This window comes from Rhagoletis pomonella, unplaced genomic scaffold (assembly GCF_013731165.1).
Source record: "Rhagoletis pomonella isolate Grant_MI unplaced genomic scaffold, Rhpom_1.0 Rhpom_scaffold_00003, whole genome shotgun sequence".
NCBI lineage: Eukaryota > Metazoa > Arthropoda > Insecta > Diptera > Tephritidae > Rhagoletis > Rhagoletis pomonella.
The window spans coordinates 20,441,579-20,451,560 of NW_023458557.1; positions in this window are offsets into that span (position 1 = coordinate 20,441,579).

Genomic DNA, 9,982 nt, shown 5'->3' on the forward strand with positions numbered 1-9,982 from the left:
CTTGCTCGTGGTGGTGGTCTTTTAATTGCTGTTCAGCGGAAACATCGTTCGTCGCTTCTTTCACTGCAGAATGGGGATACACTACTAGATCAACTATGTGTATCCGTGAATGGTTCTTCAACACTTATTATTAGTGCATCCTATATTCCGCCAAGTAGTACAGATACTATGTATAAAGCGCATATAGATAATCTTGTTGACTTAGTATATAAGCGATCAAACTGCAATTTTTGTATTTTAGGTGATTTTAACCTAGGTAATGTGGACTGGGCACCTGTGGATGACAGCATAGCTTGGTATAGTAATACTGTTAACAGTTTTTCTTAAACATATGTTGTGGACAATCTATTAAGCTCGAATCTCTTACAGATTAACATGTTTATTAACAAACTTGCTAGGATTCTAGACTTAATATTTATAAGCGATAACATGCAATTTTCTCTACATGAATGACGACCCTCTGTCGTGCCCAGGCCTACATCATGTTCCTCTTGTTCTGCAATTGTAGTTTTATGAGTTCAGAAGCATTAAACTTGATACTCCATCTAAAAATTACAGTTTCGGGAACTGTAACTTTGATGCTATAAATGTTATGATTGGTATTCTAGACTGGGACTCTATATTTGCTGGGGTAGATATTACCGACTGCTTTAATATTTTTAAATGCAAAGGTAATGAAATTCGTAGGAGTATTTATTATAACGTTGAAGAAAAGAAATTGCTACAAAATCCCTTGGTATACAAAGGATTTAAAGAAGCGTAAGAATTTAAGGAATAGGTTTTTCAAAAAATACAAATTGTCAAATTCGTCTTCCCACAAGGAAAAGTATTTATACTATTCCAATAAGTTTAAATCGCGGAGTAAGACTCTCCATAAAAACTATGTGGCTAAATTTGAATCTGACATCAAACTCAACCCAAAATTTTTTTGGCACTACGTCAAATCAACAAACTCGTATTCAAGTATCCCGTCGCAAGTTTTTTATAATGAAACCCATGCTCATTCGTCTTTTGAAGCCGCTAACCTTCTTGCGGACTTCTTCAGTTCAAACTTTGAGCCTGATTCGAACTTATGTGATGACGGTGCTTCTAGCCTTGATTGCCCTACAAATTTTGGAAAGTCCTCCTTAACCATTGAGGACGTCATTAGAGGTATTTTGATGATCAAATCATCATCTCAAACGGATGTAGATGGCTTATTCTCTTACTTGTTGAAGAATGTCTCAGAAATTGCTTACCCAATTTTACTAATATTTAATAAGTCTCTTAATGACGGCGAGTTCATTGAGGCCTGGAAAATAACCTCTATCACTCCTACTTTTAAAAGCGGGAATAAAAATAATATCGCCAACTACCGGCCTATTTCTAAACTTTCTACCATGTCAAAATTGTTTGAAATTATAGTTAAGGAAAAAATATTATTTGCAGTTGAGAGTTCAATTTCTACTAATCAACGTGGCTTTATGCCTGGTAGGTCAACTGTAACTAATCTTGCAGTTTTTTCTGAATATTGTCTTTCTGCTTTTAAGAATCGAGCTCAAGTCGATACAGTCTATACCGATTTTTCGAAGGCGTTTGACAAAGTAAACCATTCACTCTTAGTGCCTAAGCTAGCCGACCTTGGCTTTCATTTTAGTTTTTTGTCTTGGGTGAAGTCATACTTGGCGGAACGTTGTTGTGTTGTTGTTGTGGATGGGATTTGCTCACGTTCTTTTATTGCGTCCTCTGGTGTCCCGCAAGGTAGTGTCCTCGGACCTCTTTTGTTTGTCATTTTTATTAATGACATACAACATTGCTTTAGATACTCTAATTTTTTATTGTATGCGGACGACTTTAAAATATTTAAAACAGTCACGAGTCTTTCTGACTCGATCAAACTCCAATCGGATCTTGACAATGTGGCAGCTTGGTGTAGTAGGAATCATTTGCATCTAAATATTAAAAAATTGCTTTTACATGTCGTTTTCAAAATCTCGATCACTCATCCTTACCAGCTATTATGTTGGAAACCCTGTGCTGAGTTCTGTTAATGAAATATCTGATCTTGGAGTAGTTTTTGATGCTAAATTTCTTTTTCATAGTCATTTGAATTACGTTATCGCAAAATCCTACTCTACGCTTGCTTTCGTTCGCCGTTTTAGCACGGATTTTACTGATCCATATACGCTAAAACTACTGTATTCATCGCTGGTACGATCGAAGCTAGAATATGCTGCTGTATCTGGAGACCTTATTATGACTGTCATATAAAACGGCTTGAGCGTGTTCAAAAAGCTTTTATGCGCTTTGCTCTACGGTCAATACATTTTCAAGAGCCGATACTTAACTTAAAATCCTTAAATAGTAGAAGAACTATCCTTTCATTGACATTTGTTTTTGATGTAATACGTGGTGCGATTGACTCGCCACTCTTAATAGAACGTATTCGTTTTAATATTCCATCTAGAAGCCTTCGAAACCATGATATTTTTGTATTAGATCGAGTAAGAACGATATATGCTTCTAATGCGCCAATCGCCAGAGCGATGAAGGAATTTAATACGCTCATAAATTCTGCCGACATTGATTTTCTGATGTATATTAGCACACAACGAATTTCTGACGTTGGATCATGTATGTATATATGTAAATATGTATGCAAGCACACTTTATGAAATTCCGACATATGACACACCTTGTGTCGGGGCTCTAAACTCGGATTTCCAGCGACACCTTGTGTCGGTCAGCGGAGGATTTCTGACGTTGGAGCATTTATGTACATATGTATATGAGCATTCGGAGGAGCAGCAAATCATATAGCGGTTCTGGACCGGGGCATCTTGCGGCGGTTAGCGGAGGATTTCTGTCGATGGAGCATATATGTATGTAAATATGTATATGAGCATTCGGAGCAGCATAAAACCATTGTGGTGGTTAGCGGAGCGATGGAGCAGATATGTATATATGTATATGAACATTCTAGAAGCCCCATATTTATACTACTTGCTCTGGTGCCCTGCTTTTGCAAGCCTAAGGTTTAAGCACCTTGGGTCGCACTTTTTCCACACTCCCGATGAGATCTCGGGAGTGGACATCAGTCGACTAGCTTCGTTGCGAGCACGGAGCGTTTCTCTGAAAAAAAGCCATAGGTGTCGTCATTCTCCCTTAGTTTTCCCCCTCTTTCCCTCTAAGGGCATCATAATGGACAGCTCAGTAGAGTCCAAGGGTGCCTCCATATGCGGAGGCAGCCCGCTAACCTAACCTAACCTAACCTAGCTCGTTATGACCTCGAACCTGACGTGATGGAGGATAACAGACCTCGGATTAGCATTCAGCGCGTCGAATAACATAGGGATCAGTGTTGCCATTTTAGATATTTTCCGGCTATATTTAGATTTTTTATTTGGTTTTAGCCGGAAAAATTCTGTTTAGTTTTTACATATTTTCTTAACTTTTTTTTAAATTATTTACCTTTTTTAATCTGATCAATTTGCCTTGTGTCACTTGGGAGTCCTTGTACAAGCTGTTGCACTTAAAGCGGAGATTTATAGACAAATAACATATTTCAAAAGGATTTACTGAGAATAAAATTTCCACCTACCCTAATATGTATGTATATGGGCAAATCTAAAAAACAGGTAACCTTTGTGTTATTTAGCTTTATTTTCATTGTTGTAAACTATATCAAGCTGGTTGCTTTTGGATATAATTCATAGACGTATACGTTTAATTCAAAAAAATATTAAGAACGAGTGAATTTTTTATGTATTTTTTAAGAGATGAAAAATTAATTACATATGTCATAATTTTTGAAGCACACCATATACTGTACACTTGATATATAGTTGGTAACTAAAGTGTGCTTTAAAAAATAACTAAATGGCAAGTAACGAGAAGTGTGTAACTCTACTTTTCTCTATTTTCGAAATTTTCGGTTTATCGCGTATAGTTTTTGAAGCATTTAATTTCAAAAACTTTTTAAGTATGTATTGTATTCTACAAACAATTACGAATAATTTGATATCTTATCAAGAGGTGTGCTTTCAGCATAAGCCAAATTTTAAAGTTAAAATATTCTGCGAACTTCTTGCATAATTTCTATTCCAAAAACATTTTAATTGAAGGCACATTTGAGGAATACGCCGATACGATCTAAATCTTTTTGTAACTACTAGTCCTTATAAGGTTACATATACCTGTAAAATGCTACAAAAAATTTTTCTCTAGAAGTATGTAAAAACCCTGATATACTACTTGTCATGATGCTTGTTTTAGTCATAATATTTCGAGCGTGATATCAAATAAACTTTTTTCGAAAAAGGTTCTGATAGTTGCTGATAGTAGTTGGAGCCTTCTAAACTCGCTCAATTTTTCGAGATAGCGATACTTGAAGCTTTGCATAAATTTGAACTATTTTATTAAAAGACTCCCTCAGTTTTAAGATATTTTACTAAAATTTTGCACACGATTGGGTTTTAATATTACCTTCACTATCTCTATAACGTTTTTTTAATATTACCTGAAATATTCCTTAAAATAATCGAAATCGGTTCATCTACCTCCCATACAACTGATTGTTCAGAGACGTTGTTTTGCTTATTGTTATAACTCCTACAATTAAGCACGTCAAAATTTTGTATAGGTTCACTTTAACATCTAGCTCCCATACAACTGAATGTTCAGAGAAGTTGTTCTGCGTTATAACTCCTCCAATTAAGCACGTAAAAATTTTGTATAGGTTCACTTTAACATATAGCACGCATACAATGTATTATTCAGATATGAAGTTAGAGTTATAACGCAAAAAACCAGAGACGTGAACCGGTTTTGAACCGAACCGGTTTTGAACCGGAAAACCGCTTTTTTCTATTAATTAACTGAACCATTAACCGACGTTTTCCACAAATGTTTGATCCGAACCAAAAACCTAACCACTTTTCATAAAGGTTTTAAGGTTCGTTTCAACCAATTTTCAATAGATAAATGTACCCACTTTTTTGTTAAATATGATAATACCTATCATGTTTGTTTACCATGGGGAAATCTCAAATATAAAGGCAACCCATATCATCTGACAGACACTTGACACTTAACCTTGCGCGTTATTTTTTTCTTTTCCGAAAAACGGTTCGAACCGCTGAACCGACCGACCAAATTATTCATCCGGTTCACGTCCCTGGCAAAAATACATATCTGAGTAATCAGTTGTATTGGAGCTATATATTAAAGTGAACCTATTTCGATAATTTTAAGGAATAATTAAGGTAATATTAAAAAACCGTTATTTGCAAAATTTTAGTAACATTTAAGATATAGCACGCATACAATGTATTATTCAGATATTAAGTTACAGTTATAACGTAAAAACACATATCTGAGTAATCAGTTGTATTGGAGCTATATGTTAAAGTGAACCTATTTCGATAATTTTAAGGAATAATTAAGGTAATATTAAAAAACCGTTATGTGCAAAATTTTAGTAATACAAATTCAAAACTGAGAGAGTTATTTATAAAATAGCTAAAATTTAATCAAATTTTCAAGTACCGTTCTCTCGGAACCAATCTGGTGAAATGGGGGATGCCATTGAATTTAGAACGTCCCAATTAAGTGAGTTCAACTTTCAAAATTTTTGCTCAAAATTTACAACTTGCACAAAGTAATTTGAACCCAGCTTGTTCTTTTGTTTTCTATTTCAGCGATCTAAATGTTTATTCCTCGTCTAACTTTTGAAGCACTTGATGAAAATGAATTACACTTATATTTATCAATTTATTAAGAGATGAAGTTATACCTGGTAAAATATTTCACGCCGTTGGGATTTGCCGCCCCCTTTCACAGTCTCATTTATATATATACCTTACTCTAAGCACCTACCATAGATATGTCTGCATACCAAATTTTCAGCTTATGAAGTTATGACTGACTAAAAATTCCACGCCTATGTTATCTGCAACGCCCCCTTTTACAAACTCAATTATATTTACCTTAGGCACATTCCATCTCAAATCACCCAGGCCGGGTGAAAGTGAATTTAAGTTTGCGATAAAACTCACAGGGATTGTTCCTTGAACAATTTAAGGAGACACGTATTTTTTCTTTTTGCTCAGAAATGCGAATTTTTCGAATAATGAATTTTTTTCTTCTTGAGTACGAACGCTTCTTTTTTCCTCTCTTAATAGCAACTTTTGATGAAATCTCTTATAACTGCCGCAAAAAAGCAAGGATTTTAACGATTTTTTTTTAAATTGCAGATATTGATCTACTGAATCGATCTAGTGAACTAAAAATCAGTAATTGTTTATTAATAATTAATTATTGTTTATAAACAAAAAAAATTTTTTTTTTCAAATTGATTTTTTTCAAATTGCTACATCTTTTTTTCTCTCAAACTTTTTTGTCTATTAGGGAATAGTATAAACTATTTTCAGTACGAGTAGCAATATGCTAAAATTCGTCGTTTTCGAGTTATAATTTTTTTTCTGAAAATGCACTTATATGTAGTTCACTAGATCGATTCAGTAGACCAATATCTGCAATTTAAAAAAAAAAATCGTTAAAATCCTTGCTTTTTTGCGGCAGTTATAAGCGATTTCATCAAAAGTTGCTATTAAGAGAGAAAAAAAGAAGCGTTCGTACTCAAAAAGAAAAAAATTCATTATTCGAAAAATTCGCATTTCTGAGCAAAAAGAAAAAATACGTGTCTCCTTAAATTGTTCAAGGAACAATCCCTGTGAGTTTTATCGCAAACTTAAATTCACTTTCCCCCGGCCTGGGTGATTTGAGATGGAATGAGCCCTTAAGATAAGCGTCTATCATAGATATGTTTGCATACCAAATTTCAAGTTCATGTGACTTACGGTTCCGACGTTAGAGCTGATTAAATAATTCACGCCTATGGGAGGTGCCACGTCCCCTTTTCCAATATCGCCCATATTTTCCCATGAGTATGGAATTAATTTTATTTATCTCGACAGCAAGTTCCAATTCTCTACCACAAATATATCAAGAGATACACAACATGAAAATTTTAGTTAGTATAGGAGGTGCTACGCCCTCTTTTCCAGTACTGCCCATTTTTCTCTATGCATATAACCTTCCCGGGGTAAAAGCAAATAAGTGTGCCAAGTTCCGTGGGATTCCGTGCCTAGGTTCAGAAGTTATAAGGTAATAAAGAAACAGACATTCACATTTATATATATAGATAGATAGATTACGAATAGATAAAACATACGTGTGCCCATAACTCAAAAAATTAAACTTTTTGTTTTGAAAGTGTACCTGTTTTTTTTAGATTGGCCCATATAAGTACATAGACACATAAGTACTTAAATAACGCTTCACGAAATTGCTCCTTTACAAACCATTGAGCAATAATCTCTTCAAAGCCACAATTATCTTGTATGTATGTATATGCGATATGTGTACAAACATATATATGTTTGTATATTGAGCAGCACAAAAAGAAAAGTGCATGCATACATATAGTATGTAAGTTAAACTAACCGAAGTTAAGTTTATTAAAAAATTTATTTTTATGCGGCATGATGGTGGTAGGCGTTTCCTCCCATAGAAACGAAATTGTCGAGCATATTTTATATGGAAGAAAATGCACAACGCCGCCAGCCAAAAAGATTATTAAAAATCAATACAATTTTCTAGCGCCTTAAAATTTGCACTTTAACCTACTAAAATTCAATGACTCAACAAGCAAAATAAACTTAAAGAATTTTTTTTCGAAGTTTTCAATTATAAACATTAAGCTTACAAAACGTTGATTTTTTGTTTATAAAACGCTTGAAAGTAAGCGTAATATAATCGAAAAGGAACATTGGTTATAAGCGTAGAAATATAAACTTGTAATAAATGTTCAAAAGAAAGCTTTTTATAAGCGTAAAAGTGTAAACTTATAATAAAGGTTCAAAAAAAGTTGTTTATAAGCGTATGAATATAAACTTACTAAAAATTTTCAAGAGAAAGCTTTTTATAAACATTTTTATAACCCTTTATTTAAAGATATTTCATTAAAAACTCATACATAGATTGCTTAACATCTTGAAACTGAACGAAATGCGAATTTTCGGCGGACTCATCTACAGTCGCGAAAATATAAATAGAGAATAGACATTTTGGCATACAAATTCACGATAACACACAAAAAGTAAGCATACAAAAGTTAATTATTACATCTTGTTGCGTGCTTTGAATTACATGCGGCTATTGGCAAATTGGAAAAACGACATCGATGCAGCTATATATTCCGCTTCATCGGCGCCATTCTCATTGATGAACTTTTCTAAAAAAAAATGTAATACATTTTTAATTGAATATTAGACTAAGAAAGGATAAAGAGAACTCATCATTTGAAGACTCGAATGCTCCACCGATTAGCGCAGCGGGTCCTGGATTGGATTTTTTTTTTACCACATCGGTTTTATTAAATTTTTGCTTTTAATAATATATTTTCAAAAACATAAACACGTCACTTAGGATTGAGAAAATGTTATATTTACTACTTCATGTCGTTGGCATTTGCATTTCATTTATAAGTTTCAGTTATTTATAAACATTCCCTCTCAAAACTTATTAAAAGTTTATTTGAAAAAACTTTTAATAAGCTTAATACTAAAAATGCTTATTTAACGCTTATTATAGCAAACTTACTTTAAGTTATTTTTAAAAACATTTACTGAAATGCTTGTTGGGGAGCTAAAAAACTACATACCCAAAATTTTCTAAAAATTTTTAAAAAAAGTTTAAAAATTTTCCGGTGCTAATGTTAAAGTTGGTTGAATTTTCATAATTTTTGCACGAAGTTTGAGATGTGGATTTATGTGGCGTTATTTATGTAAAGTGCTAGACTTTACAAAAAAATTGAAACATTAAATAATCAAAATAAAAATAGCCAAAACTAGTAAAAATATCACTTGACTTAATCAGCTGACCACAAAGGTTTATTAGTTGCGTTCCAGATGCTTCACGATTTGCAGGTTTTACAGGATTTTCAGGAAAAGGTGTTTTCTCCATTAATAAACCTTATGGAAGGTGGTCACCTGGAACGGCTTCCTGTAAAAACCTGCAAATCATAAAGCATCTGGAACGCAACTATTATTTAAGTATTAAAGCAAAAACTCATTTTCCTATAGGAAAGTTACCGCAAACTGTAAAATTTTCGGTCAGACAATTACTACTCTACGGCGTCGGGCGAAATATGTACAACATGACAACCACAAAAAAAAAAAAGTGGGACTAGATCAAATACTAGTGCAAGACCACCCTACCTTGTAACCAACACTAGTAACCAAAATGGTCCAAATATATGGAAATATAGTTACATTAAAATTGCGATGTCATTGGACCTGACCACCTCTGGTCCAGCGCTGCATAACATGACACCACTCCTGGTTCAGCGCTGCATAACATGGGACCAGGGTTGTTGCGGAGCTTCCGCATTAATTTTAACATTCGTATTCGCTTTCGCATTCGCAATAATCAATGCGGAGCTTTTGCGAATGCGAATGTTGTGCAAGTGCACCGATAAAACGTATATATGGCAAACAATATGACAAATTGTAGCCAATACTTTTGCCTGTGGTCGAGGGAGTATTTGTGTAACAAAACTGGTCAAATGTCATATTTATCAACTTTGATAAAGATGCCTTTAAACATATTATTTCTTAAGCTATATAACCGAGCTATCAATGGGCAGTCATACAAGTTCTCACTTCTACTTGACCTTTGACGTACGTCAAAGAGGACATAGTCTTTTAATATTTTTTGTTCTGTTCTTTAAATACCTGCATTGGTTTCTGTCTTTATATCGATTTTTTTGGACTAATCTTAAAAAATCGACTAGACACAAGAGAAGAAAGTGTACACTGTAATTCTTATGCAAATTTTCGTGATTTGCTTTTGATGTTACATACATATATTCGTTTCAATAATTTCAAATGAGGCTCTTTGGGGAATTTATTTTTAGCAAAAATTAAAAAAAACAGTACTT